Genomic DNA, 12308 nt, shown 5'->3' with positions numbered 1-12308 from the left:
TGGATGGACTGGTTGGACCGAAGGGCCTGTCCCCGTGCTGTATGACTCTATGATACTAGTTGTAATCTTTAGCCTTAAAGAAAGCCAATGAAAGACATTATTTTTAAAATTCCTGCCAGTGCTAATTGTGATTTCAAAGATAATGAGAACATAATAATGTATAGAAAAAGGTTAAAAAGCTGCAGATACTGAAAATCAGAAAGAAAATCAGAAATAGTTAGAAAAACTCAGCAGGTCTGGCAGCATCTGTGGAGACAAAGCAGAGTTAATGTCTTGGGACCAGTTCTTCATAACTAGTGGTAGCTAAGAAAACGTTAGTATAAGTGCTAGAAAAAAGGTGAAGGGAAGGGGATAAGAGTAAATCATGGGTAGCCGTGATGCCCAAACAGAGAAAATAACGGTTGGGCAGACAAAGGAATTAGATTAGATTCTTTACAGTGTGGAAACAAGCCCTTCGGCCCAACTAGTTCACACCAATCCTCCAAAGAGTAACCCACCCAGACTCATTCCCCCTAACTAATGCAGCTAACTCTATGGGCAATTTAGCATGACCAATTTGCCTAACCTGCACATCGTTGGACTGTGGGAGGAAACCGGACCACCCGGAGGAAACCCATGCAGACGTGGGGAGGAACGTGCAAACTCCACACAGACAGTTGCCTGAGGCAGGAATTGAACCTGGGTCCCTGGTGCTATGAGGCAGCAGTGATTACCACTGAGCCACGGGTAAAAGTCAGCCTGGGCAAATGAATACCTGCTAATGAGGACTGTCAGTGGCTGACAATGAGATGCTGTGGTAGCAGTCAATGTGATGACAGGGTGTGGTGCTTGGGGATTGTGATAAGGAGATGGGAAAAGGTGCTCAAGCCTTAATATTATTGAACTCAATATTGAGACTTCCCAATATTGCAGAGTTCCCAAGTGGAAAATGAGGTGTTGTTCTTCCAACTTGTGCTAAGCTTTGCTGAAGCACTGCAGCAAGTTCGAGACAGATATGTTGGCCGGGAAACAGGCTGGTGTGTTGAAATGGCAGGCGACCAGAAGCTCCAGGTCATTTTGGCTTTGAAAAGCTGCCAGGCTCTGTGCCTGCACTCCAAGGCTCAGCACGACAGAAGTATAGTAAGTTCTGAAAGATGTGGCTCAGTGCAAAAAGGCAAGGCAGTGATGCTGTGAGCAAAGTCAGTGGGTGCTCAGAGAACAAGCTAAATTCGCCAAGATACGCCATGCTCCAATCAACTGGGGAACAACCAGTAAACAAAACAGTGGTACTTGGAACTGAATGTACTTGTCGTCCTGCAACACTGTTCTGAGTTATATTAAAAAAACAAGAACATTAAAAGTCTGAGTTGGAGTAGGCCATCTAGCCTTTCAAGCCTGCTCCACCATTCAATAAGATCATAGCTTATCTTTTTGTGGACTCAACTCCACTTACCCACCCTCTTACCATAACCCTTAATCTCTTCATTGTTCAAAACATTCTGAGGTATGTAAATCAAGTCTGATCAGAATGTGTCATTTGCAAGTTTTACTGTTTCTTTCCTTTTGATGAGTGCTAATCCCTGCACAAAGCTGGCCTGACAGCGGTATTTCCAGCTTTATTCTAAGTGAGTCAGTGAAATGTTATGAGAATGTGAAGTTGGTACATGTCTGATGCCAACCTCCTTTGATAAAGGATGTCCCTATCCAGTGAGCATGCCTGAGATGTTGGCAAATGATGGGCAAGGTGGAGACCGGGAGTAACAAATAGCAAGCTGGACCCACCAGATAAACGCTCTGACTTTTATATCGGGAATCGGCGCCATCTGGCTCCTCTTCCACGTGTGGAAGAATGGAAAAACTGCATGTAAATGAGCCATGAATAGGTGTAACTGAGAAGTGAATGCATGTAAATGAGTTTTTGTCTCATTGTTTAAACCTTGGGTACAAAATTAGACTCTTTTTCTTCAATGTCGAGAGTCTCATTTTTCCAATCTTACTGCATTTTCCCAACTGACTCGCCACTGCCCTCATCCTTCAGGGGCTGGGGGAATTCAGCCCATGGTCTCACCAAGACCCTGCACTATTGAGGTAACAACTCAGCAGATATTGTTAATACAGCTGTCAAAGGGACTGTGAACCTTATTTTGATTGACTGTTGTATAAACAGTTCAATTCATGATCAGTACTTAGATTGTTTATATTCTACATCAATTACGTAGATCAGACACCTCGCTAATGATACAAAGTTAGGTGGGATTATAAATTGAGAGGAGACTACAAAGAGACTGCATAAAGGGTTTAACGATAATGTTTTTCAAGTAGAATTACAAGGAGGGGTTCAGAGGTGAAGCCTAGGATGCCTAACAATCATTCATAGAGCTGGGTTCATGTCCCAGATTGGAGCAAGGCATCTAACCTCCCAGCCTCAGCTTTCGCAGACCTCTGTTTCCACCTCGGGCCCACTTCAGGAGGTAATGGCCCAGCATCAGTCAGTCTCCACTAACCCACTTTGAAAACGATGCAGGCAGGCACTGCCAGTCAAGTGGTACCTTCACATCTTAGAAAATGGACCAACTTAGAACTCCCATCTCAAAGATGAAATTCCATGCCTTGGTTTCTTCCTACTTCTGGAATGTTGTTTATATCTTCTTTCATGAAGGTAGATACAATGGGCAGAATCTTATAAGGCTCTACTTGACACGGATAATAGCTCGCTGTGCAACTGATTTGGACATTGTGTCTCATGAGGCCCATTTCAATGTTGGGAGCATCTCGTTCCTTCTTTAATGCTTTTCACAAGTGGAAGCTGTGAGTTTCTCATAAGGCAGTGGTGAATTGCCAATAAAGCAGGTTTATTACTTGCTAAATACCTTTTTGGCAGCGTAACTCACTTCATTAATATTCAACTTTCTATCTTACCAAACTCGTCAAACATTCTAGAGGTTGAGAAAACTCAATGTGGAAACCAGCACAGATACCTGGTAGATTCAGTACACTGTACATTTTGAATAAAATCCATGTTGCCCAAGACCAAACTGCTCACCAAGGACATGATGCATTGCACCAGATGCACACATCCCTCATCCATGGACATGAACACTGGGTACTTGCCAGCCACTCATTACCAACATGACACCTCTCCAATACACTGGCAAGCTGTTCTTGAAGTACAGACTTGTATTATAGGACACGTCAGCAACTCGTTTTGGAAGGCTTTATCAGGGACACTTTATGAGCATGGACAGGTAGAGATGCTGGCATCAGAGTCAAAGAGTGTGGTGCTGGAAAAGCACAGCCAGTCAGGCAGCATCAGAGGAGCAGAGGATTCGACATTTCAAGCATCAGCTCTTCATCAGGAATCTTATCTTCATCAAGATCCAATCTTGCTAGTGTCCTTTTCCTTACATTCCTGTGGAATGTTTTACAATTTACTTTTCAGTCTATAGCTAGTTTTAGAATTGTCACAAGGCTCCTACAATCTGGTGTGTCAATGGCATGCTGAACCATTGAGAATCCTTTTGCAAAATCAGGTGATCACTCTGCCTGTTCCCCTATGGCAAGAGATTCTGACAGTTATTCAGCTTTCTTTGTGTGCAGAGCCATAGTGATCTCTGTAATACAAAAATTGGATGGCAAACTAGGAAATGTTACTGCAAATATCACCTACTGCAGCCTAGAATGAACCAACTCAAAATGTCGTGACCCTGGTCACAGTTGAAGGTATTTTGTCAAGAACACCTTTATAAGAAGGAAAAATATTAATGCAGTGTTTCTTGGTGAGATGGTGGTGGAAGAAGTTGCCCCTTTCTGAGACCTTTCTTCCTCTCCTCTTTTCTGCTTTAGCAGTTTGTCTTCCTCTGCACTGCCTCTGTTGATGTTCCTCTTTACACGGGATAGAAACGCCTGCTCCCTTGACAGGGAGCAAGTGATCTGAGCAGAACCTTTGAAATAAAAACCAAAGCCTATATAGCCTGTAGACTATGGCAACTTTAAAACCATTCCAAACCACAAATAATTTCTACAAATAAGGCAATATCCAGTTGAGATCAATCAACAACTGTCCTGAAAACAACTGATGACTGTTGAGATTGAGGGGCTCCTTTCCATTGTACCTGCATTAACATCCAAACCAAGATGGCAATCAGTGCCTTTGCATGCTCTGCATGGCCATTTGGAAATTGAAATGGCACTCAGCCTACAAAACATGGCCACAAAGTGGCCAAATATTGCACCAACTAGACCTTCAGCTTGTGTTTACTGTTATAATGCAGAATCTGAAAAGGGAAATCAAACTTTCTGGAATCAGGAAAGATTCCTAATTATTTTGGAAACTGTAGGCACCCGCACCACTGACAGATTGGGCTCATTTGGTGTATAGCTCAAAAAGAAAGTCTTTCTTATCCTGGAAAAATGTGGCTTTTACCTGCTTACCTCTTAAAAACAAAGGTTTTCAAATCTTTAAACAATATTTGTAACCTCAACTCCGAGGCAATTCCCCACCTCCACCCTTAGGTTGGCTGCTACACCTGGTCTCATCAGGTAAAATGTGTTATCCAAATCCTGACCCAAATGAACCATGAGGATGACAGGAATGGCAATATTTGGAGGCCACCTTCCCTGACATCAATGTTATATTTAGAGTGGGCAGCAGCTCCAGGGAAAAAAATACTATGAATCTCAGAAAAGACCTGAAGTACAAGGGGAAGCGATGACCTAGTGGTATTAATCCAGAGGCCCAGGTAATGTTCTGGGGACACGGGTTCGAATCCCACCATTCTAGATGGGGGAATTTGAATTTAATAAAAATCTGGAATTAAGATTCTAATGATGATGTTGAATCCATTGCCAAATCTAGGGAAAAACCCATCTGATTTACTAATGTCCTTCAGGGAAGGAAACAACCAACCTTACCTAGACGGGCCTACCTGTAACTCCAGACACATAGCAATGTGATTGATTCTTAACTGTCCTCTGGGCAGCATCCTGGTAAACCTCTCCTGCACCCTATGCAAAGCCTCCATATCGTTCCAGTCACATGGCAACCAGAATTGAATGCAATCTTTCCCTGTAGGTTTAGGAACCTTTCTTTGTGCACAGTATCTATTCAAACAATCAAACATCAAATCATCATTTTCAGAAAGACAATTACAAACTCAGCTCTTGACATCTATTGCCACTGTCCCATTTACACTACACAATTTTATACGATCAGTGTGTTTGGAATCCTGCTGCTTTACAAGTTGGCTATCTATTTTCCCAGAAAGCCAGAAACTTGTGGAACTGATTTCATTGGGTTTTCTGACCTTGTGCAGAGGAATCCTTACTTTGACATTTAGTACAGATTCCGGCTTTGTCAGGACATGAAAAGAATTAATTTGAAGAGATAAGTCAATCGATCAAGATAAATATGAATGCTAATCTCCCATAGCTTTCACTTTCTCCCCAAATCATTGAAATCTGTTTAATTATCTTTACCTCAGCTGGAACTTTTTGCTGTTTGATTGTACTGCATTACTAAGAAGTATGCCAATGTATGCTATACATGAATTTGTTATTCAAATAATGTTTTTTCTAAAAACAAAACAAGGCAGTAAATAATCTATATTTGTTGCTGGAGACCTTTGATATTTTGACATGCCCTCTGGACTACAGTGTAAGACAATATCACAGAAGCTAACTGACAAATTTTCCCTAGTGTTAGTTGCTGCCTTAAGGATGTGTCGACAACGTGACTAGAAAGTCAGGAGATGAGGACATCTAGAGCTGTTAATGGACAATTGGATTGCTATCCATTTACAGCAGACAGCCTTCACTGTCAGCCTTTCCCAGAATTCCTCATCAACAGAACTAGCACCAAGGCAACACTTGGCTGATGGGGAAATCTTTCATGTATGCCTGGATTCTGTGCCATTGCATCCTGCTCTCAAAGCAGCCCCAGAGGTGAGGGCCGGGATAGGGATTATCACATTTCTGGGTGAAATGCCTTTGCAAAGGAAGTCTGGAGAAAGAGACAGTGATGTTTGTTGGGGTTTGTCCCAAGCCGCTCCACAGCCAGTTGTCCGGGACTCACACCATGACAAACATCAAATGCAGATGGAGGACCATCAACATGGTGATAGACGGTCTTTGATCTGCCCGAAACTTGTTGGTGTTCCAGACCAAGGTGTGGACCATGACCTAGTGCTGCAGACTGGCACATTCCAAGGTCCAGGACTATGTGCTGAGGGACGCATTAAAACTTGGGGTAGCTGCCACTAAGGTACACTGGGGAAATAGCTCTGTTTAAGGTCTTTCTGCTGAAATACAATGGGAGCCCATTCAGTCATTGGACCCTCCCAGTGCCTCAATGTATGCAATTATAATTTTGTACAAGTAACAAATGCCTTGGGTTTATTTGTTCTACAGATGATATGTGATGTGCTTGGGATCACAGAGTCCTGGCTCCAAGGTGACCAAGGATGGGAGCTCAACTTCCGAGGATGTTCAATTTTCAGAAAAGATAGGTGGAGAGGAAAGGAAGGTGGTGGTAGCATTGCTGGTCAACGAGAAGATTAACACAATATTAAGGAAGATCATTAGCCTGGACAATGTAGAATCTGTATGGGTGGAGCTGCAGAACACCAAAAGGAAAAACACATTAGTGGGAGTTGTGTAGAGACCAACAATTATTCGTTGTGAGGCTGGGAATAAATCAAACAGGAAATTAGTGATGCATACATTAAGTGTACAGCACTTATTATGCGTGACTTCAATTTGTATATTGATTGGACTAACCAAACTGGTAGCAATGTAATGGCAGATGATTTCCTGGAATGTATGAGGGATGGTTTCTTCAACCAATATGTCGAGGAAGCACCTAGAGAACAGACCATCCTAGACTGGGTAAGGGGAAAGGATTAATTAGCAACCTTGTGGTGTGAAACTTGTGGGGAAGAATTCTTCAGTAAGATGGAGAGTGACACTGTTAAAGCTGAGAATGAGGGGACTTAACTGAAAGAGAGCTAACTTTGATTGGTATGAGACTGCACTGGCTAGGACAAACTAACCAAGACCACTTAAAGGGTTGATGGTGGGTAGGCAATGGCAGGCATTTAAAGAACCCATGGATGTACTTCAACAATTGTACATCCCTGTCTGGCATAAGAGTACATCAGGGTGGGTGGCTCAACTACATCTAACAATGGAAATCAGGATCGCGTTAAAGCCAAAGTAGACATATAAATTGTCCAGAAAAAAACAGTAAACCCGAGGACTGGGAGAAATTTAAAATTCAGCAGAGGAGAGTAAAGGGATTTAATTTGGAAAGGGAAAATAAAAAATGACATTAAGCTTGTGAAAAACATTATAACTGATTGCAACATCTTCTACAGATATGTGAAGAGAAAAAGACTGGTGAAGACAAATGTAGGTCCCTTACGGCTAGAATCATAATGGACAACAAATAGATGGTAGACCAGTAGAACAAATTCTTTGGATCTGTCTTCACTTAGAAGGATACAAATAACCTTTCGGAAATGTTCGGGGACAGAGAGTCAAGCATGAAGCAGGAGGTGAAAGAAATGGTCAGGAAATGGTTTAAGGAAATTGATGGGATTAAAACCCAATTAGTCCCCAAGGCCTAATGCTCTGCATCCCAGAGTACTTAAGTAAATAGCCCTAAAAATACTGGATGCATTGATTATCATTTTCCAGCATTCCATAAACTCTGTAAGAGTTCCAATGGACTGGAGGGTGGCTAATGTAACCCCACTTTTTAAAAAAGGAGGGAGAGAAAAGGGGAATTATGGGCCAGTTAGCCTGGCATTAGAGGTGGGAAAAATGCTGGAGTCAACTACTAAGGATGCAGTAACTAAGCATTTGGAAAGTGGTGACAATATTGGTCCAAGTCAACATGGATTCACTGAACAGAAATCATGCTTGACAAATCTTCTGGAATTTTTTGAAGATGACACTATAGAGTGGACAAGGGTGAATAAGTGGATGCTGTGTATCTGGACTTTCAAAGGGCTTTTGACAAGGTCCCACATGAGATATTAGTAAGGAAAATTAAAGCGCATGGTGCCAGAGGTAATGCATTGACATGGATAGAGCACTGATTGGCAGACAGGAAGCAGAGAGTTGGAATAAACGGATCCTTTTCAGAGTGGCAGGAGTGATGAGTGGGGTGCTGCAGGATTCAGTACTGAGACCCCAGCTGTTCATCAGGTACATTAATGATTTGGATGAAGGGATTGAAGGCAATATCTCCAAATTTGCAGATGACACTAAGCTGGGTGGCAATGTGTGTTGTGAGGAGGATGTTCAGAGGCTGCAAGGTGACTTAGACTTGCTGGCTGATTGGACAAATACTTGGCAAATGTAATATAATGTGGATAAATGTGAGGTTATCCACTTTGTTGGCAAAAATAGGAAGGCAATTATTATCTGATTGGTGGTAGTTTAGAAAAAGGTGAGATGCAACAAGACCTGGGTGTCTTGGAGAAACAGTCACTGAAAATTGACATGCAGGTGCAGCAGGCAGAGAGGAAAGCTAATGGCATGATGGCATTCGTAGCTCAAGGATCTGAGTAGAATTAGAATTAGAGAATCCTTTATTGTTATGTGTACTCAAGAACAGAACTACAGTAGTACGGCAAAATGTTTTACAATGTCACGTCTTATTGCGCCATCTTAGGTACAAATAACCAATGTACAAATCTTAAATATAAAGACGAATAAATATGAAAAGTAGCTGTGTTACTTTACAGTGATTTATAGTAGAAGTTAGAAAGATGACATGGTTAAAAGGATACCTATGTCTTGCTGCAGTTATACAGGGCCTTGGTGAGGTCATACTTTGAGTATTGTGTGCAATTTTTGTCTCCTAGTCTGAGAAAGGATATTCTCGCTATTGAGAGAGTCCAGTGAAGGTTCGTCAGACTGACTCCTTGGATGGCAGGACTGACTTACAAAGAAAGACTGGATCGACTGAACTTGTACTTGGTGGAAGTTAGAAGAATGTTGCGGGGGTGGGGGGGGATCTTGTTGAAACATATAAAATCCTGATGGAACTGGACAGGCTAAATGCAGGAAGAATGTTCCTGATGTTGGGGGAAATCCAGAACTAGGCTTCACAGTCTAAGAATAAGGGAAAAGCCATTCAGGACTGAGATGAGGTAGAATTTCTTCACTCAGAGTTGCGGACCTGTGTAATTCTTTACCACAGAAAGCTATTGGGGCCAATTCATTAGATATATTCAAGAACAAGTTGGATGTAGCCCGTTCGGCTAAAGAGATCAAGGGGTATGGAGAGAAAGCAGGAATGGGATACTCATATTGCGTGATTAGCCCTGATCATATTGAATGGTGGGGCAGGCTTGAAGGGCCGAATGGCCTACACCTGCACCTATTTTCTATGTTTCTATATGTAAAGACTGTGTACAGAATTGAACTGCTCTAGTGACTAAGGGTTTTTTTTACAAACTATATACTTGAAATAATAAAACGCCTTTTCCATACTCCACCCTACCACAAATACTAATAGTTTACAAACCTGAACATGTGCATGAGACCAATGCATTAAGGTGACCTACATTAAGGGAACTTTACTCAGAGAAAACAAAAGGTGCTTAGGTGCTGTAAGCTAGTCAATGACAATGATCTGTTCTTCTTTCTCCCATTCCTGTCACAAGAATCAGCATCAAAAATAGGAACAGGTTTGGTCCGGTGAGTATTAGTGCTGATAGGAACATGAGGTACTGTGGGAAAAGGGACAATTTATTGGTTTAACAAGCAGGAAGCCCTGGACAATATTGAGGATTGGGCTGACAAGCAGCAAGTAATGTTTATACAACACCAAGTGCCTGGGCACAATGGTCTCTAACTAGAATGATTTTAAATATGGCACCTCTCAACATTTAACAGCATCATCTTAATTGAATTCCCCATCATCAATGCCCTGCGAGTCGCCACTGACTGAAGATTTAACTGCAGCAGCCATATAAATATTTTAACTATAGAAGCAGGAGAGAGGCTGAGTATTCTGTGGTGGGTAATTCACCCTCTGATTTCCTAAAATCTTTCCACCTTCCATAAGGCACAAATCAGAGGTGTGGTATATTAAAGCTTCATCTGCCTGGATGTGTGGAGCACTAACAACCCTCAAGAAGCTCAACACCATCCACTACAGGCTGCTTAATCACTGTATCCACCACCAACACAGCATGGCTGTACATGGTACACATTAAAAGATAGTCAGTATAGTGTAGTCAGGATGAGTGATACTATTCTCTGCAGGGCAGAAGTGAGGACTGCAGATGCTGGAGATCAGAATCTAGATTAGAGTGGTGCTGGAAAAGCAGGCAACATCCAAGGAGCAGGAAAATCGACGTTTCGGGCAAAAGCCCTTCATCAAGGCTTTTGCCCGAAACCACTACTTTCTGCAGGCCAGAGTGATAATCCGAATGGCTGTGATATCTGTCTGGTGCCAGCATTCCAGACCTCCATTTGAAGGTGGAGAAGAACTGGAGTTAGAAGTAGGGATCATCCAGTGTTTGAGGTCTATGTGGAACTGGAGGGGGAAGTAAAGGGACTACAGTGGATCAAGAAGGCAGCTCACCACCATCTTCTCAAGGGCAACTAGGGATGGGCAATAAAGCTGACCCAGCCAGTGACACCCACCCAGTGAAAAAAAAGAACTGATGACATAGATAGGACTAGGAAAAATGTCCTGCTTCAGGATTATGAGCAGATCACGGCTAAATTAAATAATAGAACTTCAAAGGTAATAAACACTGGATAATAAGCCTGAACCATGAAATAATTGTTCCGGCATTAATGAGATTGGAGAGATGAATGCTTGGCTCATAGACTAGTGTAAGAGAAATGGGTTTCCATTCATGAGGCAGTGGCAATAATACTGGGGAAAATGGCCACTGTAATGCTGGGGTGTGCTTCAGCTGAATAATGCTGTGTCCAGTATTCTGGAAAATTGTTTAACAAAGGAATAGGGAAGGTCTTAAAATAAAGAGCAGGAGGAAGGGTTATATGGGGAGATGTGGTAAATCAAAGGCCATCAATGAGGTAATAGAGCAGGATAGTGACTTAGGGAATGATAATCAAAGTATGGCAAGAGAGACAGCAAATACAAATTCATGACTGAGTTAAAGTCAGAGATTGCAAAACTATTATAAAGACAGAATTAAAGTCCTTCTATCTTATTTTGCTCAGTGCTCATAACAAAATGAACAAAGTTTCAGAGCAGATAGAAATTAATAACTACAATGTAAAAGCCAACAGAGAGGTTTAGTTACAGGGTAATCAAGACTTGGGCATGAATATTGGAGATATTTCAGAATATTTCAAAAAGACAAGGAAGCCAGGAAAAAGTGGTGGGGTGGATCTGTTCACTAAGGATGTCTGAAGTACAGTATTCATGTATGGCCTTAGCTCAATAGAATAAGATATAGGATCAGATTGAGTAGAGATGAAAAATAAGGAAGGTAAGAGACCATTTGTGTAAAGGTTTACAAGCCTGTTAACTGTGGTTTCACTACAAGACAGAGTGCACTGGAAGAAATAAATTGGACATGTAAGAAATTTACTGAAATACGCATGATTTTAATTGACACACAGATTGGGTAAATTAGAATGGCAATGGTACACTGGAAAATGAGTTCATGAATATATTTGGGATAATTTCTAAGATTAGTATGTTCTAGCGCCAGACATAGATCAGGGTATTCTAGACCAGGTAATGCATAATGAGGCAGGAGTAATCAAAAACTGCATCGTCAAAGTGCCATTTAGGTGGCAGCAATCATAACATAATAGAATGTAACAAAAATTGCTGGAGAGGCTCAGCAGGTCTGACAACATCTGTGGATAGATCACAGAATTAATGTCGAGAGTCCAGATCCCCTTTTGCAGAAGAACTGAACTCAAAATGCTAACTCTGTTTTTGCCCCACAAATGATGCCAGACCTGTTGAGTTTCTCCAGCAATTTCTGTTTTGTTTCAGATTTCCAGCATCCGCAAGTCTTTGTTTTATAACAGAAGTTAACATTGGGCAGAATCTTATACAAGTCTATATGGTTGTGGTAAGATTTGTGGCAGAATTGGACAAGATGTCTGTTGAGGCCAATTTCAACATTGGAAGTCTCCCGCTCCATCTTTTATGCTTTTGTAAAGCGCATGGCAAGTTTCTCACCTGGCAATGGCAGGTTACCAATTCAGAGGAATTATTATCTGTTATAGGCCTTGTTAACAGCCCAACTCGCCTCATAATTGCCTCTTATCTTAATAATTGCACCAAACGAGCTAGATTTGGAGAAAATTCAACTTGGAAAACA

General features: G+C 41.7%; 1 protein-coding gene across 1 annotated transcript in view; it reads right to left on the bottom strand.

Moving 5' to 3' along the window:
- Positions 1–12308, bottom strand: part of LOC140454107 (G-protein coupled receptor family C group 6 member A-like) — a 72628-nt gene that overhangs the window by 24326 nt on the left and 35994 nt on the right. The window lies entirely within an intron of this gene.

Source organism: Chiloscyllium punctatum, chromosome 3 (genome assembly GCF_047496795.1).
Source record: "Chiloscyllium punctatum isolate Juve2018m chromosome 3, sChiPun1.3, whole genome shotgun sequence".
NCBI lineage: Eukaryota > Metazoa > Chordata > Chondrichthyes > Orectolobiformes > Hemiscylliidae > Chiloscyllium > Chiloscyllium punctatum.
The sequence above is the reverse complement of the archived record's forward strand: the minus strand, read 5'-3'. Positions and strand labels throughout refer to the sequence as shown.